Source organism: Talpa occidentalis, unplaced genomic scaffold (assembly GCF_014898055.3).
Source record: "Talpa occidentalis isolate TD23 unplaced genomic scaffold, MPIMG_talOcc4v2.1, whole genome shotgun sequence".
Lineage (NCBI taxonomy): Eukaryota > Metazoa > Chordata > Mammalia > Eulipotyphla > Talpidae > Talpa > Talpa occidentalis.
The window spans coordinates 134,350,687-134,372,731 of NW_026555331.1; the positions used below are offsets into that span (position 1 = coordinate 134,350,687).

Genomic DNA, 22,045 nt, shown 5'->3' on the forward strand with positions numbered 1-22,045 from the left:
AGGCAGGAAGGACCCCGCTATGGGTTTCCATAGTATAAATCCTTCTTCCATGTCAAATGTCAAGTTACCAACTTGAATCTGGGAGTTAAGAAGAGGCATAGAAGAATGACTCTGCAGCTTTTACCACTCAATCCACCCTGGAATTAATGAATTTTTTTTTAAGATTTATTTATTTATACAAGCACTGGGTACAGTCAGAAGCACAGGAGGGTGAGATAATTCACCAGAGCCAGAGGGGAGAGCAGAGCAGGCAGAAGGACTGAAGTACACTGCTGAGGGGAGCAGCGGGCGTGGCAGGAGAGGTCTGCGTGCCATGTGGGACCCTTGCCTGCAGCCGGGGATTGAACAGGTGCTGCAGAGGCTGCGGGCAGCTTGGCAGCCCAGCACTCAACTGCTGCGCCACCAGGGGAGGCCCTGAATATATTTTTTTAAATTCTCAATATTGCTTTCTAACATGGTAAACATCAATAGATATAACCCACATAAACCAACACTTTATGAGATTCTCATTAAGTTTGACCATGTGAAAGTTTGACCGTGTGAAGCACTCATACAAACAAAATGTTTGAGATTTTCTACAGAAAACCCTTATCTTTTGGAGATATAGAATGTAATATTTTGAGGTGAATAATATGTCTGAAATTTGCTTTCAAATAATACAATGGTGGTAATGGTGGAGGTGGTAGTGGTGGGGTCTAGGTGAAATGAAATTGGGCTGTTAATTGATGAAGCTGCAGGATTGGTACATGGGGGTTTGTTAGGAAATTCTATTTGAGTATGTCTGAAAAGTTCCAAAATAAAAAGTATTTTTAAAGATTCCAGCTTTTACTGTAAGGGATTATGTTAAGCAAAACAAGTCAGAAGGAAAAAGTAAAATATTGGATGGTTTCACTTATGTGCGGAATATAGAGAAATCAAATAAAGGATCAGGAAAAAGATAATAAAATTTGCAAGATGACAATAGATCTGAGACATACATGGGCGGCGTCAAAACAGGGGAGGGAAGAACACAGAGACTATGATGATGCATCATGGGTGCTATGGTGGTAGGAGACAATGGGGACTACACCTGAGGGGAGAAATCAAATACTATACAAAAATTAAGTGATGTGGGAAAAAAACTACTCAAAATTCTCATGAAATGAAAAGAAAGATGCTGAAAATGTATGTACGCACTGAACGCTGAACACAAATGTTTATAGCAGCTTTATTGATAACTGACAAAAATTGGAAGCAACCAAGGTGTTCCCTACAGCAGGTGAATGTACAACCCCCCACCCCCAAAAAGTTCTAGATTTAGATAAACTTTTTAGGGGTATGAATTTAGAAGAGAATCAAGCTTAATTGACTGAATAGCTTAATTATCTCAAATGCATTCAATATAGTTTCTTAGATTTATGTAATAACTTTCTTCTGAAAAGTTCAAACTGATTTATAACAGAGTACTCATGGCCTTTTGAAACATTTAGGAAGTTTGCAAAGTTAAAAAAAAAAACAACACAATGAGTACACCTCAAAATCAATGACAAGTAATAATAGTTTATTTTTCAGTAATAATATTCTGGATATAGTATATGTTCCTTGCACACAAATTGTGTAATTCTAATTAAGAATGTAGACCCTAAAATTAGAGAGACCTGAGTTTGATTCCTGATTTTGTTGCTTTATATTACTTACAATAACATTAACAGTAGTAGAAAAAAAATGTATCATCCAAACCAACACTTACTGAATTTAATGTTACAGGTTTGTGCTAAATCCTTTAAATAATTTGCCCAAGGAAATGATGCTTTCTTAGTTATTCACCCAGTTCTTACTAACTAGTTCCTTTTGCTTATCCAAAATCAGCTGTGGTGAGGAAGTGAGCAGTGATTCAGAGTTAGAGGGCTGGGATGACAATCAAATTCTTGTCCACTGTGCTGCCTTGCCCAATCATATGAGGTAAGTGCCTTGGGCAAGTTATTTAATCTTTCTCAGCCTTAGTTCCCTCTTTTATAAAAGATACAAATGGTACCTACATCATAGGCACAAGGAAAATATCAGATAACGTATGTAAAACACTTGACATAGTGGTTCACACATACGAAAATAAGCGCCAGCTGCTGCCATTTTCACTATTTTCCTTTAATAAGTTGTTAAGTTTTCTTAGAATTATCACCTAAGAACATATGAAATCATCTGTCAGCCAAACACAAAATACCTAAAAGATTGTAGAACTTGTTTTCCAACATGTTAGCCACTGATGTGGGTATTGAGTACATGAAGTGTGGCTAGTCAGAATTAAGATGGCCTGTAAATGTGTAATACACACCACTTGTCAAAGATTTAGTAAGAAAAATAAAAGTAGACTATCTCATTAGTATTCTCATATTGGTTATATATTAAAATGATAATTCATAAGATACAGTCAATAGATACATTGAATTACAAATACTAGTAACTTAATTCCACCCATTATTTTAAAACATTTTGTAAGGTGGCTATAAGAGCAGGTAAAATTACTTAGTGGCTATCAGATTTCTATGAACAAGCTAGTCTAGAACTTGGATTACTTCATTAACACTTTACTTTTGTAGCTCTTTTTCTCTTGCACCAAAGCCTGAGATATTGCTGTTTTTTTCCATAGTTGAAATCATTAACAATGTGGTCAATATTCATAACATCAAAGAAAGAGGAGATTGTTGGTCTGTTCAATCCTAGTATTTTGGGTGGGATGGACTTATGGCCAGAGCCAACATTTTTCAATTGTCATCCCAAGTGCTAAGTGAAGAATTCCATTGTGCATTATTCTTTCCCAACAACATAACTCTATCTTCACCTCCATTATTCAAATTATACAGTTACAGGGAAGAGATGTAAAAATGGTGAGTATTGTGTGCTATAAAAATAAAAACATATCATTATGTTAAATAGTATTGTGATCTTCCTGTTGCCATTATTATCAACATAAATAGTAACATTGATCATATATATACATTCCTTACAAATAGTTTTGTCAAAGGACAAAGGACTATTTTTCAAAATATATCCAGAAGAAGACTAATCTCATAAAATGAGGGTTGTCATATTTCCTTGTTTGCCTGGCATATTCTTAGTCTACACCTATTGTTCTAACATATTTGTTAATAACTCTCATTTTTTTTTCAAAACTGTCCATTTGTGCAATCAATGACAGTCACCCTTCAAAAAAACATCATTAGCAAAAGGATTCTATGTTCAAATAAGCTTGGAAAATGGATCATACCCTACCACCTCTTAACACATTTACAACACACTAGCATTTGAGACATCATATAATAAAGAAACTTATTTAACTTAATTCAATTTAATATTTCCAAATTTATTTCATTGTGAAACTACTTTTCCACCCTGAAATGCGTAATGACACCCCACAGAATACATTTAAAAGTAATTTCACCATAATCAGAATTTTTCAAGGCCAGATAATTTAACTAATAATTGTAATTTTATCATTATATAAGTAAATATAAAATCTTTATATAATAAACCTTTCTGGGTTTTCCTAGAGTGTAGCAATAGCATGAACAGCTATCTACTTATGGAAATGTTTTTATTTATTTGTCATTAGAAAATCGAGTTTCAGCTCTGAAATTCTGATTCCATTGAGTAAGTCACTATGTGCTGTTTATACTCATCAAGTCTTGATCTACTACTTCTAATTTAAAGAAGAGTTAGACATTACCCTCTCCTCAAGTTGCATGTAAAATATGGATTTATTTGCCTCCTCTATGAAGGAACAGTCCTCCTGACTTTTGGTTGGTTGGTTGTTTTTTATAATTGTATTTCTAATTCTTACCAGATTTCCAACATTCTATAGATGTCAGTGGAGTTAATCTAGTGATGGAACACACAAACTTGTGTTAAGCACTGTAACACAGGTATAGACAAAGTACTATTAAAGGAGAGAGAGGTTGGGGCCGCCCCGGTGGCTTAGGGATTAAGTCTCACCACTAACCCTAACCCCTCCACCTCTGGCCTGCACCCCAGTTCTCCAGGCAAGGAACTAATGCACATGGCACAGTAGACCTCTTCTGTCTCACCTGCTGCTCCCCTTAGCAGTGTATTTCAAGAAATTTGCCTGTTCTGCTTCCCATTCTGTCTCTGGTGAATCCTCTTATCACCACCATTCACCTCCCCACACCTCTGGCCTGCACCCTGGTTCTTCTACACAAAAATAAATAAATAAAATCTTTAAAAAAAAATAAAGGACAGAGAGGTTAATGTGCAATACTCCCCAAGGTCATTGAAAAGAATCTCATTGAGGAAGAACTATGAGTATAGAGAAAATGAAAATGCTGACAAACACAGAAGGGATAGAGATAATCCAGGCAGAGAGAATTGCTTGCACAAAGAACAAGGCCAGAAAAGTCCACATTTTGTGCTGTTGTGGATAGGGTAGGGAAATGATAGGTTTAAAAAAAAAAATAGTTGAGTCCTTAACATAAAAACCTCTTTAAATAGTTCTTGAAAAGAATTACCTGTGATTTTTATTGCTATGATTCTATGACGTAGGTAACTTCAGACTGAGACAGCCAACTCTTTAAGATCTTGAAGTGGAAATTTCATAAGCAAGTTAAAACTCCACCAAAGGGAGGGGGAAAATATTGCTGAGTCATCAATATGCGCAATAGTACTAGGTCACTCCCTTTCAATAAAATAACCGTCATAAACTTTTTATAAGCCAATCTTATAAAAAATATTGGATGGCTTCATTTTAGGAGGTTTAATTTATAGGAGGAATATAAGGGAACCGAACAAGGGTTCAGAAAAAAAAAGAGAGACAAAACCAGCAAGAAAACTATAAATCAAAGACTTTCAGCAGGATCGGGGGAGGGAGAGGGATCAAAATAGGAGAGGGAAGAGCACAAGGGACTATGGTGATGGTGCACAGGTGACTTGGTGGTGGGAATTTTATGGGGACTACACCTGATAGGAGAAATCAAACATTATACAAAAATGGATAATGATGTAAATATATATATTAATATTAATAAAAATATAAAGAAGCTAATCTTATAATTTTAATAAGAACTGTCAAAAGTACCTGACTGGTGTGTGTGTGTGTGTGTGTGTGTGTGTGTGTGTGTATATCCATGTAATAAATAATGCGTATATTTGTAACAGGGGTTTGATCCTTGGTTTCAGTGTTATTTAGTTTTGCATTTGTATAATAAATAATTATCCTACTATATCAAAATGTGTGATTTTGATTTATTTTAAAAAATTCTTTAGTCTGGTAAAGTAAAATAGCAAGGAAAAAACTTGAAGAAAATGCTCGCACACACACAAAAAATGAGTTGTCAGATGAATGAGCTTAAACTATTTATAACCAGCAGTCAGAAATTTAGCACAGACTTTTTTTGTGTTCCACTTAATAGCAATATCATAGCTTTAAAAACTCTTGGGATGTTGCTAATCTAGAATCTTAAATTTTTCACCAGTTGAAAAGCTGTTTAATTCAACTAGAAAAGTGTGACATAAGCCCCACACTGACCTCACTTATGACTAGCCAAATGAAACAGAAGTTTAGAGGTTTCACAGCTGCTGACAGAGAGTCCTTGGAAAGAATTATTCTGGAATATTCTTACTGTTGCTAAAGAAGGGAATTAAAGAGGTCAGAAATAAGAAACCAGGAAGAAAACAATCCTGTCAGCATCAAAACTGATTACTGGGGAATTACTTTGTGGTTAAAAATCTACAGTGTTTCAACAACTTTTTTTAGGAATATTTATCCCAAAGGCCTTTCAGTTTGTGTATTTTGCAACAAATAAATGTGCTTACCTTAATCTATAAAGAACTTTACAAACCACAAGCACATGGGCTTGAATTTGCCAGTTTTCACAACTCCAACAAAAACTGAGTCTTCCAGGATGTGGGACAGACCCTGGCAGTCACAGTCTGATGAAGTAATCGTCCCTCTGGGTATCTTAGAAGTTAGATACTTGAGTTGCACCTCCACTGCCAGCAACTGAGAGCCTGTTAATTGTGTAGGGGCCCCTTGTACTGCCTGTAACAAAGGAACATAAACTGTTTCTCTAACCTAAAGCAACTGGATTACTTTGATTCACTTTAATACTTGTAGCATTTAAATTATTGAAAAGTTATTGTATTGATTTCATTGAACAAAGAACAAAAGGACTTATTTGCATTAGGTAACCTCAAGTTTTGCAAGTACATGAGTTGAGATTCAGAAGACCTAAGCTCTGTTTTCCACTTACTATTTGATTAGTCTTTTCTGACATAGGTCAACTCCTTCGATTTCATCTTCATTATCTTGAAAATGGAGGTGGTGATCATATGGATGTAGGGATCAAGAGAGATCACATAAGCCAAAGTATTTCATTAAAACAGTAATGTACTATCCTGCTCATTTCCCATCCATGCCACAAACACATTGTTTCTCACAGATCCTTGAATTCAGGGCTAGATTAAGAGGTGGGTCACCAGGACAGCCCCAGTCAGGTGCCAGCCTGCAAATATGTTGTAAAGCCCTGGATTACCCTGAAAATATGTTGCCAGATAATGTAGGCTTTGACCTGCCATTCTTGGCAAAATGCAAATTTTTGGTCCCAAGTCTGCCAAAAGAGGCAAGCCCTTGAGTAGAGATAAAAATATAGGGCGTCCCTGGTGGCGCAGTTGTTAAAGACACAGCACTATCAAGCTATTGCCATTAACAAGACAAAAATCCAAATAGACAAAAATCCAAGGTCCAATATACAGGTTATAATGCTGATAATAGGGACATGATTTATTTTTTTTATTTAAAATTTTAATTTATGAATATGTGTCCAATGAAGTGTTTGCATTTTCCCAGAACATTGCTTACACTTTGACCACTGGAATTCAATCAGTAAAGGAATGTGTTCCTTTGTAAAATATTTTCTTGATATAATTTTCTAATCCCTTTGAATAACTACTCATTAAGTAGATTTTGTATATTGGGTCAGAGTAGCCAAATCATTTGCCTGTCAACAGTGTTCGGTTTTCTTCCACTCACGATAACTTTTCAACCTATTTCCACCTACACACGTCCTGCCCTTACTCAACTTGGCTCACTACCTATCTTTTGAGTCAACTAAAAAAAATCTATCCTAAGATACCTTTTTACCCTCTTATTTACCTATAGGGAATTAGGGTATTTTCTTGATTTTAAGATATCAGTTCATTTTGAAAAACCAAAGCAAAATATTAAATATTAAAGACATGCCTCAGTTTTAAGACACAGACAAACATTGATATAATCAAGCAAATTTTAAAATCTAAGATATGTAGTAGTTTTGCCTGTGAGCATCTCAGGCACACAATATAGTCTCAATTTTAGTATATATAAAACTAACTATAAGGGATATGAATTTTCTCCTTGAGAATTGAGTGAAACTAAAGTCATACTAGTTTTTTTTTTTGAAAAGTCAAATTAATCTTGCTCTGAACTCTGAATTAATATTAATTGCTGGAAAGCCCTTCCTTGCTAGGGGTCATTAAATAGTTTATTTACCCTATGTCATCAACGGAGGAAGGGATTCTTGACTTGAGTTTATTTTAGCTGTCTAGTTGCCAATTGCTCTAGTCCATGTGACTCTTTTAAAATATTAATTAATTAATTTGAAAGATTTACTTATTTATGCATACAAGAACTGGGGTATAGGCCAGAGGAGTGTGTGTGTGGGTGGTGAGCAGATTCACCAGAGACACTGAATGGGGAACAGAACAGGCAGACCGACTGAAATACACTGCTGAGGGGAGCAGCGGGCAAGACAGGAGAGTTCTGCTGCGCCATGTGGGTAGCTCCCTGGCTGGCCAGGAATCGAACTCATGTTGCATTGGCTGCGGATAGCTTCACAGTGCTGTGCTTAACCCCTTGTGCCACCAAGGAGCCCCTATTCTTTTAGTTGTAGTAACATTAGGATTCTCCCCATCAGGTATCAACACTGTAGGGTACCTGCCACTAAATGCCCCATAACCCACCTCTGTGAAGGTAGGCTGTTCTGTTACTTGTGTAGTCCCTTTACTTCATGTTCAGTTCAGTCCCAATTTCCCAGGCTGGCAAGGCCACGGTCATAGAGACTGAGGCACTACCCACCTACTTGCTAATTATAGGTTCAGCCACCTTCTGAGATTTTGGGATGGGAATAAAATTCAAGTTCTAAGAAATCATTTCTAGGATGTATTAACCTCTTTCCACTCCCCTTATGAGACAATTCAGTACAATTTTCCTTAATGGAATTGAACCTGCAACAGTTTAGTTTTCTTTCTGATGAGCTAGGTATTTATTGTGTGAAGGAGTGGCAACAGCAATATAAAGAGAGAACAGACCTCACCTTTTCAGCTGCAAGATAGGAAAGGACACCATTTATTTTATTTACCATGGTGAGTTGACAGCAGGGAAAATTAAAAATAAAATTAAACAACAGTCAAGAGTTACTAGTTAATTTGGTTTGTATGTCCATCCCCTCCCAACTGACAATTTTCTTCTTGAGGGTAGAATCTGTATTTTTTTTACTGTATACGTCATTAGCCATTGACAAAGTATTTGTATAAGTCAACAATCAATAATGTTGGTTCAATGAACTGACAATTCTGTGTTATTTTTCTTATCTTCTGGAGTAATTCTGGTCTTTTAGAAGCATTAAAATATAAAACCAGTTGACTATAAGTCAAGAACAAATTTCCATTCTCCAACCATACCCTTTATTTTATTTTTTTTTTTTTTAATTTTTTTTTTTTTTTTATAGAGGCATGTTTTATTTATTTATTTGTTTGTTTGTTTTGTTTATACATGCACTGGGTACAGTCAGAAGCGCGGGAGGGTGAGAGAATTCACCAGAGCCAGAGCGGGGAGCAGAGCAGGCAGAAGGACCGAAGTACACTGCTGAGGGGAGCAGCGGGCGGCAGGAGAGGTCTGCGCGCCATGTGGGACCCTCCTCCGGTGGCCGGGGAGCAGCTGGGGATCGAACTGGCACCGCAGAGGCCGCGGGCAGCTTCGCAACCCAGCGCTCAACCGCTGCGCCACCGGGGAGGCCCAACCATACCCTTTAAATAAATTTCCTCTTAGAGGTATAAGAGAGATTGTCAAAACATATCAACTTGAAATTAAAAAATTCTGGGGTCTCAAATAGATGTAAGCTTCATTTTTTTTTTTCACTCCAGAAGTTATATTCTAGTTCTTTGTGCCACTGTGTCTATTCACATAATGAGAAGTTAGCAAAGTATTCGGAATTTAGATGAAAGCACACACTGTTCATTGAAGAGACAGTGACATCTTTGAGGGTGAAATGTTTGATCTGTACACAGATTCTTGTACTTTGCTTTTGTTACATATTTAGCAGCTAGTTTATATCAAGAACATTTCATGAAAGAACAAGGAAATAGCTTGGTTACTGCACAGTTACTGTGTACACTTCAAAGTCTGTGGAATTTTATGAACACAGGTCATAAAATTCCCTCATTTAAAATGTCATTTTAAGTCAGCTTTCATGCTGCTACTTTTCATTCCTTCACTACCCAATCAATATTCATGGCCAGACCACTACCATACATAAATGATTACAGTCACTCTGATAGAAATTTATTATGGGACTTTTAGCACAGATTAGAGAGAAAAGCTTAAACTCCAGAGACCAAAGTGACCCACAAAGCTTTATTTATTCAGCACGTATTTGTCAAGACATCTTAGGCCAGGAACTATAGCAGACTTTGATGAAAACTATGATTTATCAGGAACTGCTACTCTCAAAAAGATTGTTATTTTGAGAGGTGGAAAAAACACATGCACACAAATTACTATAATTCAGGATACATGGTGATGAATACTATAAGAAGAACAGAGTTCCAAAAAGCTAGTGGCCACTTGAAGCTAGAGAAAATGGTCACTTCAATTTAGAAGGAGCCTCGAATTGTGCCTTAGAGAATAGGTTACCTCCCATTTAAATGAGTGGTGATTGGGAGGGAAGGTATTCCAAATGCAAAGAATGTCTGGAGCAAGATACATACTCTAGCCGCAATAGACAAATCAGCTACCCCAAACAATTGCACACTCTCTTGTTTTATCATATTTTCTACTTCAATATATTGTGCACATATTTCCTTGGAATAATGGAAGATTATTGTTATGAAAAAGGCTCTGTTATTTGCTACCTCATAAATATTCAAAAATTGACTAGCAGAAAATATGTTAAGAATAAAAATAGTACTTTCTGAAGTCCCTTTAATTGTTTTGGACATTTTTCTCGTCAATGTAAATTCCTCGTATAGGACTACTATTGTATTAGTCAGGATTCTCCAGAAAAACTAAAACAACAGTGAGTGTGCATGTGTTCATATACATATATGAACATATATATATGCATGTCAGTATACACACGTACGTATATACACCTTTTTGGTTGGAAAGAGAGATTTATTTTAAAGAATTGCTTCATGAGACTGTGAAACTGGCAGGAATGAAATTTGCCAGGTGGGTGGGTAGCCTGGAAATTCTGGCAGGAGTTGATGATATAGTCTTGACTCTAAAGTCAATCTAGAGACAAAATTAGTTTTTTGGGAGGGGAAAATAACCTTATGGGTTTTGTTCTCTTAAGGCTTTCAACTGATTGGATGAAGTCCATGCGTATTTTAAAGGGTAACCTGTTTTACTCAAAACCTACTGATTGAAATGTTAATCACATCTAAAAAACACCTTCACAGCAAAATCTAGTCTAATGTTTGATGGCATAGCTGAGCACTAGAGCCTAGTCTGGTTGATGCATAAATTTAATCATCATAGTTATTGTGAATCACAAAGACATGGCATTCATGAAAGGAGGGAACAGTATCTATCTTTCATTTGTTTACATTGTTCATTATCATCTTGTCAACATTTTTGCACATATAGTATAAAAAATCTTATGAGGAAACAAGGGAACATATTACTATCAATGTTCTATATGGATAATTGAGGAAGAGAGAAATAAAGAATCTTGAAAGTCAAGGAGCTAGAAGTGACACATTTGGTATCAGGATTGGAAATGACGTTTTGTGACTGTTATCTAGAGATTTTTCCATTGTACCATCTGCTACTATTTCCATCTCAGTTCCTACAGCATTTATTATCTGTAACACTGTCTTGTAACTTAGTTAACTACACCCTTACTGATATATAGTATAAGTGTCCAACTACATTCTAAGATGTGCCTGTTTACAGATAACCCTGTTATTATGTCCTATATATATTTTTTGAATTATCCCTTTATTGTAAGATTTTATTTTATTTTATTTTGCATAGAAGAACTGGGGTGTAGGCCGGAGGTGCAGGGGGTAAGAGGATTTACCACAGACAGGGTAGCAGAACAGGCAGATCTACTGAAACACACTGCTAAGGGGAGCAGGGGGTGAGACAGGAGAGGTCTATTGCACCATGTGTGTTAGCTCTCTGGCTGGGGATTGAACTCAGGCCATCACAGTGGGCCTTCAGGGTGGTAGGGCTGAGACTTAACTCCTAGGCCACCAGGGAGGCCAAATGTCCTAAATATAATCAAATTATCAATAAATTTTTTAAAGAGTGAATTTGGCTACATGTCTTATTTATTCTGCCTTTTCAAAAAAAAAAAAAAAACTCACCAAAATGCAAGGGATGTCATGGTTCTTTATTTTCTAAAGTCATCTCCAAATTACAATGCATCTGGATACTAAGGATATCAAAGGATAACAATGAAAATCATGGTCAATGATAAGTCCAATACCAGTTATTAACTGGGGTTACCCTGACCGTTGCTTTCAAAATCTCAGGGGTTACATATTCCTAGGAAAACCAGGGAGGGTCTGGATCTCGGCTGATAGGCATGGTCTCACTCAAGGTGCTCAAGATGCAGCACTTAAAACTAATTCTCAAATATATTCAAACATGTTCTTATACAAGGACTTGTTATCTCTGGAACGCTGAGTCAAACCACTGGAAGAAATCCAAGATCCTCCCATATTCCAATCAGGGAACAAACTCCAGGTTGGGGCACTCTCCCAAAGCCTCGTTCCTGTAGGACAGTCCAATTTAATGTTCTTATTGGCTGAAGGTTTTGCAAAGAGCCCTTTTACCTCTTACTCTGTGGTTAGAGGAAATCTAAACTTCAAGGGTATGGAGTCCTGACATCATTTTCTGATTGATGAAAACACACTAGAAGAAAAAATCAAGATAATAAATTTTTCAGTAAATTACACTGCTGAACAAACCACTTAAAATAAGCAATTGTTTGATATATGTTGCTTTTATCACTATTATTTGGGATACTATAAATGCTTATTGATTATGCTCCTCTGAATCTACCATATCTTAAGGTTTTAAGGGATGGATTCTTTAAGGTATCCTGCTTTTAGGGTCAGGTAGCTTTGGTTTAATTCTTGGCTATGCTTGTTATTATCTTGGTGCATTTAGGTAAATGATCAGCTTCCATATTTCTTCTGTAAAATTAGTTGTGACAGTTAAATGCACATAAACCATATAGCCTAGGTGTCCCCTGCCAGGCAGGAAATACAGATACTTCATTTACAATAATATTCCAAATCTTAAGGCTTTGAACCCACCTTTACCTTTTGAGTAGAAAGGTCAGTCTTTTGGTGGCAGCCCAATCCATTAATATATTCTCTTTGGAAGGCCCCATGTGTGTAGTTTCCCTGAAATCCCTTTGTTGTCAGGTTCTCTGCTCTTACCCCTAGATTGCTGATCTCATGTTTTTCCCTTTCTGGCCAATAGAAGAACTCCTTTGCGTCTCCAGGATCTTTCAATAGTTAGGCCCCCAGATGTGTCACGTAGCACCCAGTCTTCATCTCATCTTTGGGGAAAGAGGCAATCAGGAAAGTTCCAATGCAGCCTCCTGACCCACATTCACTGCTCCCTCTGACATTCAGGCAAGCTGCCACTCAGGCCTGCCCTTCCATCAGAGCAGCGCTTCTGAGCTCCCTTTTTTCTAGACTGGCCTCCTACAGAGGATCCCAGTTGCCCAGATTGGCTTGTGGATGACTGAAAATAATAATGAACTACTTTGATTTTTTCCTCTAGAGATATTCTGGGCCCAGGTGAAACAAAATATTTATCTGGGCATATTTTTTGCTCTTTGGCGTATTCTGTGATGGTCACGGTGTTCCTGGAATATGCTGGAACAGAAAGCTATGTTATCAGGTGCAGACAGAGGCCCTCATGTCACATTCTAACCTTGACCTTACCCAAGATATTCCTTAACGCAGCAATTGCCTGGACAAGCAAACACAGTTAACATAATTCCTTTTCTATTATGTTGGCTTAAAAAATGATATATTTATGGAATATAAAACATATTTTATCTTTATGCTAAGTTGAGTATATTTATGGTGATAAAATCTGAGACCCAAAGTCCTCTGGGAGAAGTTACCATCATAAAAGGATGGGCAACATGTTGTACACAATTTCAATATCTATTAAATATATCTACTCTCTTACCCTTCTGCTCCTATGAAAAAGGTCTATTATTCTCTTGCTGCCACTGAACATCACAGAAAGTTGGGATAAAAGCGTTACTGTAGGGTTTCAGAACAGGCTTATCATATTGTTTCTCTGTATCAATAAGCTGACCTTTCAAAGTAGCCAAACAGGACTCAAAATTTACTTTCTCAAAGAAGCAATCTTCAAGTTGTGAGAAAACAGCTAAATGGCAAATACTTGAAAGACAAAAACTTTTATTTTTATTGCCTTTTCAAAAAAAAAACACCTCACCATAAAAATTTCTGACAAAAATTTCACCTAGATAATTAATATACAGGTGTGAAGAAAGGCCCCCTGCTGGCCTTTACTAGTAAGTACTAAGTACTAAGTGAACAGCCAGTGTAAACCATCATAAAATTTCCAAGACATGGGTCTCCCTGGTGGCACAGGGGTTAAAGTCTCAGCGCTATCAAGCTATCACCACCCACTGCAGCATGCACTGGATCCCCAGCCAGTCAGCGAGGTGACCCACAAGGCGCAGCAGACCTCTTATCTCGCGGACTGCTTCCCTCAGCAGTGTGTTTCTGTAGATCTGCCTGTTCTGCTCCCCAATCTGACTCTGGTGAATCCTCTCACCCCCTGCACCTCTGGCCCGTACCCCAGCTCTTGTATGCATAAATAAATAAATCTTTTTAAAAAAATCACCAAGACATGTGACTCTTTGATGACAATGGCCTCAGATAATAAATAATCTCCTCATCAGAATTGAAGGTCACTTTTAACTAATTGGGTTTCAAGTGAGCAACTATCAATCAGAAATGGTAATGTGAAAAGTCACTCACCCTCTGTTTTCCCTGTTTTCTGAGAAAAGGATTTCATTCCTTAGGTCTCAATTCCAAAACTCTCTAAGAGCTTTTATTGGAAGACTTGTTTATAGTGATTGCAATAACATAAGTTATCACATATTTCTCAAGAAGCCATTCTCAAAATTCTCCTTTCATTCTCACCCACCAGATGGTGCTACTCCCTTATATTTCCTAAAGACCACAACTCACTTCTGCGGTGGAAAAACCAATTGCAGCACATTTTTTTTTTTTGGCAATTATTGTAATAATTTCTTTACTTTTAATATATTTATTTATTTGTACATCATTGCTCATTTTTGTACAATGTTTGATGTCTCCCCTTAGACATAATCTCCATAAAACTCCCATCACTGCCCACATTCCTCCTGGTAGATCGGAAATCCCCCCCATCCCCCTTTAACCCCTGGCCCTACCACTGTTGTATGTTTCAGATTTATACTTTGGCAGCCACATGGATAGACCTGTAAGGGATTATGCTCAGTGAAATAAGTCAGAAAGAGAAAGAAAAATATCGGGTGGTTTCACGTATAGGAGGAATATAGGGAAACTGAATAAGGGGTCAGGAAAAAAAAGACAAAACTAGTAGGGAAACTGTAAATCAGATGTTTAACTTTTAAATCGCTATTGTGTACGTGAACCAGAAGTAAAGCCAGCTGAAACCATTAACAAAATTCATAACGATGAGTGTAACATATCGATGTGTTTCTTAACTCATAACTATAATTAAATGAGCATTTATTTATTTTTCACAATCATTGCATATGATAAGCCAGTTTCAGTAGAAATTTTGTTAATCTTGGTTTTTAAGTTGTTTTACCAAATTTGTAACTATCATCTCATCTAGAAATGCTACTCATCATATATTTCCAGCTTGCGGCCTTCAGGTAACAGGTAGGAGTGTACTTTCTAGTCCCTTGCTCACTTGGGTTGATTCTTACTGTAGCAGATGGGTAACAAGTTGTGACGGAAATGGTGTGCATCATTCCAGACTGCAACATATAATCACTGATACAGGACCTTTTAAAGATTCTTTCTTTCTACCATGGATTCTCCAGATAAAGTTTCAGTTTTGTTGCTTTTTATTATTATTTGTTCAATAGCTGTTAATAGACACTTAAGCATTTTCCCCAATAATTCATTAAAATCAGATGAATGTAGGTATAATTTGCTTTATGTTATAAAATTGTTACTTCAATGTCTCAGAAATCTATTCTTTTTTTTGTGGGCCTCCCTGGTGGTGCAAGCAATTAAGACGCAACCTATGAAGCTATCCGCAGACGCTGCAGCACAAGTTCGATCCCCGGCCAGGAAGCAACCCACATGGCACAGGAGACCTCTCCTGACTTGCCCGCGGCTCCCCTCAGCAGTGTATTTCAGTCAATCTGCTTGTTCTGTTCCCCACTCTGTCTCTAGTGAATCCTCTCACCCCCCACACCCCTGGCCTGTATCCCAGTTCTTGTACACATAAATAAATATTTAAAAAAATGCAATCTATTTTTTTTAATCAAGTTATCATTCATTTATTCAACATTGGCTATGCATCAGATGGTCTATGCATTTGAGGTATATCAGAACACAAGACAGATGAGAGTGTCTACCCTTTTGAAACTTTCATTCTAGAATTTTAAAGAACAAATAAATATAGCATTAAGTAATCATATAGTATGTTAGCAGGTAATAATGTCCAGAAATGGGAAAACATAGAACAGACTGAGGGAGAATCAAGTCTGGGGTTTGGAGGAGGTGGTCAGGGGATGTCTCACTGGGAAGTGAAGGACAGCAGAGTCTTGAAGGAGGCATGGAAATGGGCCACACAGGTATCTGAGGAAGAGCACGCCAAGGAAAAGCACTCCAAGTTGGAGTGGATTAACCAGAGTACTGACTCTAGCCTCAGAATTCTTTCATATTCTTGAAATTTGTGGAGGATCCCACAGTGCTTATTTTTGACCTGGTAGATCTCCTAAAAGGGTCCCGGTGACTTACCGGCACCCTTGGGTCACCCTTGAGAACTGTTGAGCCAGAGCAAAGCCTTTGAGGGAGAACACATTCTGGTCTATTGAGGAACATCAAGAATGCCAGTGTTGCTCTAAGTGATCCAGGGAGAGAGACAGGAGAGAAAGTCAGAGAAGTAACAGTGACCAAATCTTGTAGGGCCTCGCTGGACGGATACAGTCCAAGTTTAATTGTTACGCCTAGAGACTGGGGAATTGTTTAGGGATTTTGAACAGAGGCATGGTAAGACCTGACTGAAGTTTGTCTGGGGAAACTGTGGTTGCCACATTTCAAGTAGCCTGGAGGGAGCAAGAGCACCAGCCTGGAGACTTGGAGGAGGCCGATACCAAAATTCAGGTGAGGCTTCCATGTTTATTAGAGTTAACTTTAATTATATCCATCGGCTCATTACAAACTCCGTTAGTATTGTTAAAGCAATTCTACTTCTTTCTGACTGGTTCATATTTAATATGTTCTCTTCCTTTTTCTCTTAGTCTTCTGAGAAGACTTTGTTATTTCTTAATTGCACATTTCCTTTAATTTTCTCGTTCAAAGGCAATAGAGAAAGTTATTTTCACAGCTCTTTCTTAGCCAATATTTTCAATTCCCTGCTCTTTTATCAGCATGCTCATTTTTCTAGATCTTTTAAAAAATAACACTTTGAAAGGCAATTATGTATCCTATTGTTAACATTTTTGTTAATCATCTTTCATTTATTCATTTAAGCTCCATGTTTTTATTCTTTTTATCAGACATATTTTTCTACACATGAATGCCTTGCATTTTAAACTAAGTCTTTCTCTGACTTTGATTCGAATATGAATTTTTTTGAATACATTTTTTTGGTATGTGAATTCATTATAAAGTAAAAATAGAGGTTTCTTTTCTTTTGGTATTTAAAAAAATCAAATAAGTCCATCATCTGCTATGATTTAATTAGAATACAGTCACTCTATTTCTCTGCATTTTAAAAGTTCTTTCTGGTATAATACTCATCCATTTTAAATCTGAATGTTATTTTCAATTTAATTTGTTATGTAGCATTGTTCTTTATGTCTATTTCATTCATTAGATTGTCAATTCTTTAAAGAATAGGTCATTAATCTTCCTATAGCCACTACCTATTTCCTTATCCTTTGTTGGTGCATGAAAATATAATCAGTTTAGTCATTTATTCATATTATTTCTTATTCACTTCTGGCTTCCACACTGGCAGTCTTAAAGACTTCTTATGAAACCTACCAAAAACATTTAAAAATGATTTTTTTTTTCAATTTAAGTGGAATTGAGTGGCAATATAGTAGTCTAATATTGGGTTGAGGCTCAAAGTCATGGAGGTGAAAGAATTTACGAGAGTCAGAGTGGAGGACAGAAAAGGAAGATTTGTTGACATACCCTACAAGGGATCAGGGGTGAGACAGGAAATATATTTCTACTAGGAAAGAAGGATTTGAAGCTCTGTTTTTATACCTGTTTTATTGGGCTTTCTAACTTGGGGCACCAGTTTGTACCTGTTACCTTTTGGGATCAAGGGATCATCTTTGACACAGAATATGTACAGGCCCTGCTTCTGCATTCCTGGAGCTGGGCTAGTTTTTCTAGTCATGGTGGTGAGTATTTTGGCCTGTTTCCAAAGGCAACCTTATCAATCCCCTTTATCTATTCAAGTCTCCCAAACTTGCCTGCTGGGCAAGGAGTAGGGGCTAAGTTTTTAACCTTATTAAATGATACTCAGGCAGGAAGTATTAGATGTTATTATTCTAGAAAAGAATATTGGTCTATTTTCTGTGTACCTTAATATTTTCTCAAAAAATAAGTGAAATATTTCAGTATACTAAGTATCTTGAACCAATGATTATACAAAACCTTTTCTCTCATGAGAAGAAAAAGTACAAATTGTTTTATTGATGTCTAAAAATTCTACACTTAAGAACTATTAAAAACCTTGTTTCTAAGTGGTTTGATTAAACTCTCATGGATAAAGTTAATAAATCAAAGTATCATATCTTCTTGCCAAGTCACTGATTTTATTGCACATATGATTTCATGATTTTTTTGCAATTTCATATTCCCCCATTTTGTAGGTTAAGTAGAAAGTATTCAACTCAGGCTACAGCCTCTCCTTCTTGCTCTCCCCAAAAAAGGGAGAAATGGTAATTAAATGCAAAATGTAGCTGCAGAAGTAACACCAAGAGCCAGTGTGTGCTCCTCCTCACGGTCCACTAGAAATGTCTCTATTAACAAACTATAGAAATGATCCTTACAAGTTGGGTATACATCGAGCAATTACTCTGTATGTAGGTGTCCATATAATTTTTTGTTAACAATGGAGGCGGTTTTGAGAAATAAAAGGTGTACTGTTGATAATCACCATAGGTATGTGAATTGGGACTGTCTCTAGAAAACCAAAATGTCTTTTCCCCTACAGATGGGTGTCTTTTATGTCCTGGAAGAGAAGGAATAGGATAGAAGAGAAACTTTTATCTTTCTCTGCTTCTTCTCTTACCCCTCCTCAGGGGAGCAGAAGTGACTTTGCTGATTTGGGAGAAGAAACTGAGCATGTAATTTCCAAGTATAACTATTGCCAAAGCAACCAGAGTAATGCTTGTTACTTCCAAAAATAAAGATTTCCCCAGATGCTCATTGCAGAAGTTTCTGATATTATATAAAACGATCACTCTTTGCTTGATAATTCTAATTTTAAATGTCCATATGGACTTTCAGAAAATTAAATTTAAACATCTTCTTTTCCCCATAGATCCCTCTACTGTAAATCTTTTTATAATCTTCAGGTAGAATGTTCTTTCTAAAGGTAAGTTTTCTTCTCATTTTTGCATATCATCAATAATGCCTTCTCTGTTTCTCGGAATCCTCAACTTAATTAAATTTAAATTGAACTCTTGCTTTTCACATTCACTTGCTTTTATTAGATAATAAATCAAGTTCATTAATTTTACTTTGTATATTCTTGAGCTACATTTATTATTAAACTAAATTAAAAAATCTAACCCAAATTGTAAAACCCAAGTTGGGAAGGTTTTGTTTTGTTTTTTCTTCATTCAAAGATTTCCCTGCAACAGAATATAGCTGAAGTATGTGTTCCTTTTGAGCATTCTATAGAGTTTTCTATGGTCTTGAATGCTTAATTTTATTTTATTATTTTTTTAAATTTTTTAAAAAGATTTATTTATACAAGCACTGGGTACAGTCAGAAGTGTGGGAGGGTGAGAGAATTCACCAGAGCCAGAGCAGGGAACAGAACAGGCAGACCGACGAAATACACTGCTGAGGGGAGCAGCGGGCATGGCAGGAGAGATCTGTGCACCATGTGGGACTCTCTCCCAGTGGTGGCCAGGGGTGGAACTGGAGCTGCAGAGGCTGTGGGCAGCATCACAGCCCAGTGCTTAACCGCTGCGCCACCAGGGGAAGCCCCTGAATGCTTAATTTTAAAGGCAGACAGAAGTAAAAGATAGTAAAGGCAAAGGCATATATTAACAAAGACCTGGTTTTTAACTGCTTAAAAAAATTAGATAGTTTAATAACCATGAAAGATCAATACCGTCCAAATATGCTATATCTTATAGATCATGAAACAGCTGTAATTATGTATGACTTTATTAGCAGGGGTTGCCCTGAAGATTGTTAAATCTGTCTAGTCCTGAAATGCTGGATGAAAAGCCATCACACTGCAACATCTTTGTATTTACTGGGACTCTGTTCTTTTTTTCTGGGGAGGTAAATCCAGTTGAGTAGCCTGAAGTGGAGAGACCTGTACATTCCAGGCATCCTTCTTGAGAAGGAATTCTTCCTCCACTCTAGCTGAAGGAGCTCTAGGGAGAGATTTCAAGAGGCTGTAGAGATTGCATTTAAGTCTAAGGAAGAATGCCTCCTTCACTAAATTGAAATACTTAAAACCCCTTCATATCTTGCAGCTACTGTAGGGAGGTCATTAATTAGCATCCAATCACCTCAGCAAGTTGTCTTTTCTAATAATTTGCTCCTCAACTTCCTAACATGCTTATAGTCCCTTATCTTTAGGTACACAGTATTATTCTCATTCTTTCATGACTTTTTTTTTCTGCTATTGGATATTTTTTCTTCAATTTTAAGGTGAGTTCAAACTTCCATGTTCTGGTTCCATCTCTCCTCTGTAAATATTTTCCTTCTTTGTGTCAAATGCCACCTCAACACACAGGATTCCTAACTCTATACTTCTAGGAGATTCCTACCCACCTATCAGAAAGATCTATAACTCAAAAATCAACATCTGTCTTTTTTCATCTGTATCTTTCTTCTTGTCTGAAGTCCCTTTGGAATTTTAGCCCTGTTCAAATTCAGGTTCTATATCAAAACTTTAATACCACTTTCAGCTCAAAATTTATCCATATTTGTTTAACCACATGTAATGTGTTCAAGCCTTGAACTCTCATGGCCTATGAACATGTCTAATTATGGAACTGAACTCACTCCATGTGACATGCAGGTAATTTATATATTATAATTGTGTCCTTATACCACAGCTCACAATTCACTCCCACTATACTCTATCACAATGACCAGGCTACTGCTGGCCCCTTTGGAGAGGAAGTGGGTATGTGCGTGGCTGCAGGGAGAAGCAGGCCTTTTATTTGACAAGTGTCATTCATAATTGGCTGTTAAAAGCTGATTGTTGTCAAGTGAGGATTTTCACGGCAAAACAAGAAAATAATTTAAAAGTCTGGGAAATATTACATATGAGTTGATGGAATCTCTGTGATAGATTTAGCAATGTATTTTTTTATTTTTTAAAGATTTATTAATTTATGCATACAAGAACTGGAGTTCAAGGCAGAGGTGCAGGGGGATGAGAAGATTCACCAGAGACAGAGTGGGGAGCAGAACAGGCAGACTGACTGAAATACGTTGCTGAGGGGAGTAGCGGGCAAGACAGGAGAGTTCTGCTGTGCTATGTGGGTAGCTCTCTGGCCTGCTTGCTGCAGAGGCTGCGGATAGCTTCACAGTACTGTGCTTTAACCCCTTGCACCACCAGGGAGTCCTGCAATCTCTTTATTGATCACAAATGTCTTTTATTTTTAGTTTTATATATTGAATTTTCTCTATTTCTCTACAGATTCAGTGAATGCAATTGCATCTATAACTCCCCCATATAAAGATTTTATTTTTAGGGAAGTTGTAAGTTCACATTAAAATGGAGCAGAAAGTACAACAAATTTCCATGTACCTCTTGCCCCTACACATGCTCACCCTGCCTCACTATCAAAATCTTGGATCATACTGGTACATTTGTCACTATTGAAAAAACTGTGTTAACACATCTTCATCACCCAAAGGGTTAACTTGATGTTGTATAGGTTTTGATAAATGCTTAATACATTACTCCATTATTGTAGCTTCATGCAGAATAGTTTCACCACCTTAAAAGTGCTCTGTGCTCTCACTACTTATCCTACCCTCTCTCCTAACTCCTGGAAAATACCCATCTTTTTATTTCCTCTGTAGATTTGCCTTTTACAGAATGTCACATAATTGGAGTACTTTTTGGAATGGTTCCTTTCATTTTGTAATATTCACTTAAAGTTTCTTCCATACCTTTTCATGGTTTGATAGCTCATTTCTTTTCAAGATTGAGTATATTTCATTGCCTGGATATGCCATCACTTATTCTTTCATTCACCTAGTAAAGGACATCTTGGTTGCTTCCAAGTTTTGGCAATTATGAATAAAGTTGCTACAAACATCC

General features: G+C 36.9%; 1 pseudogene; it reads right to left on the reverse strand.

Moving 5' to 3' along the window:
• Positions 1-18,405: 18,405 nt before the first annotated feature.
• LOC119252203 (small nucleolar RNA U3) lies at positions 18,406-18,581 on the reverse strand (annotated as a pseudogene).
• Between the last annotated feature and the right edge of the window lie 3,464 nt (positions 18,582-22,045).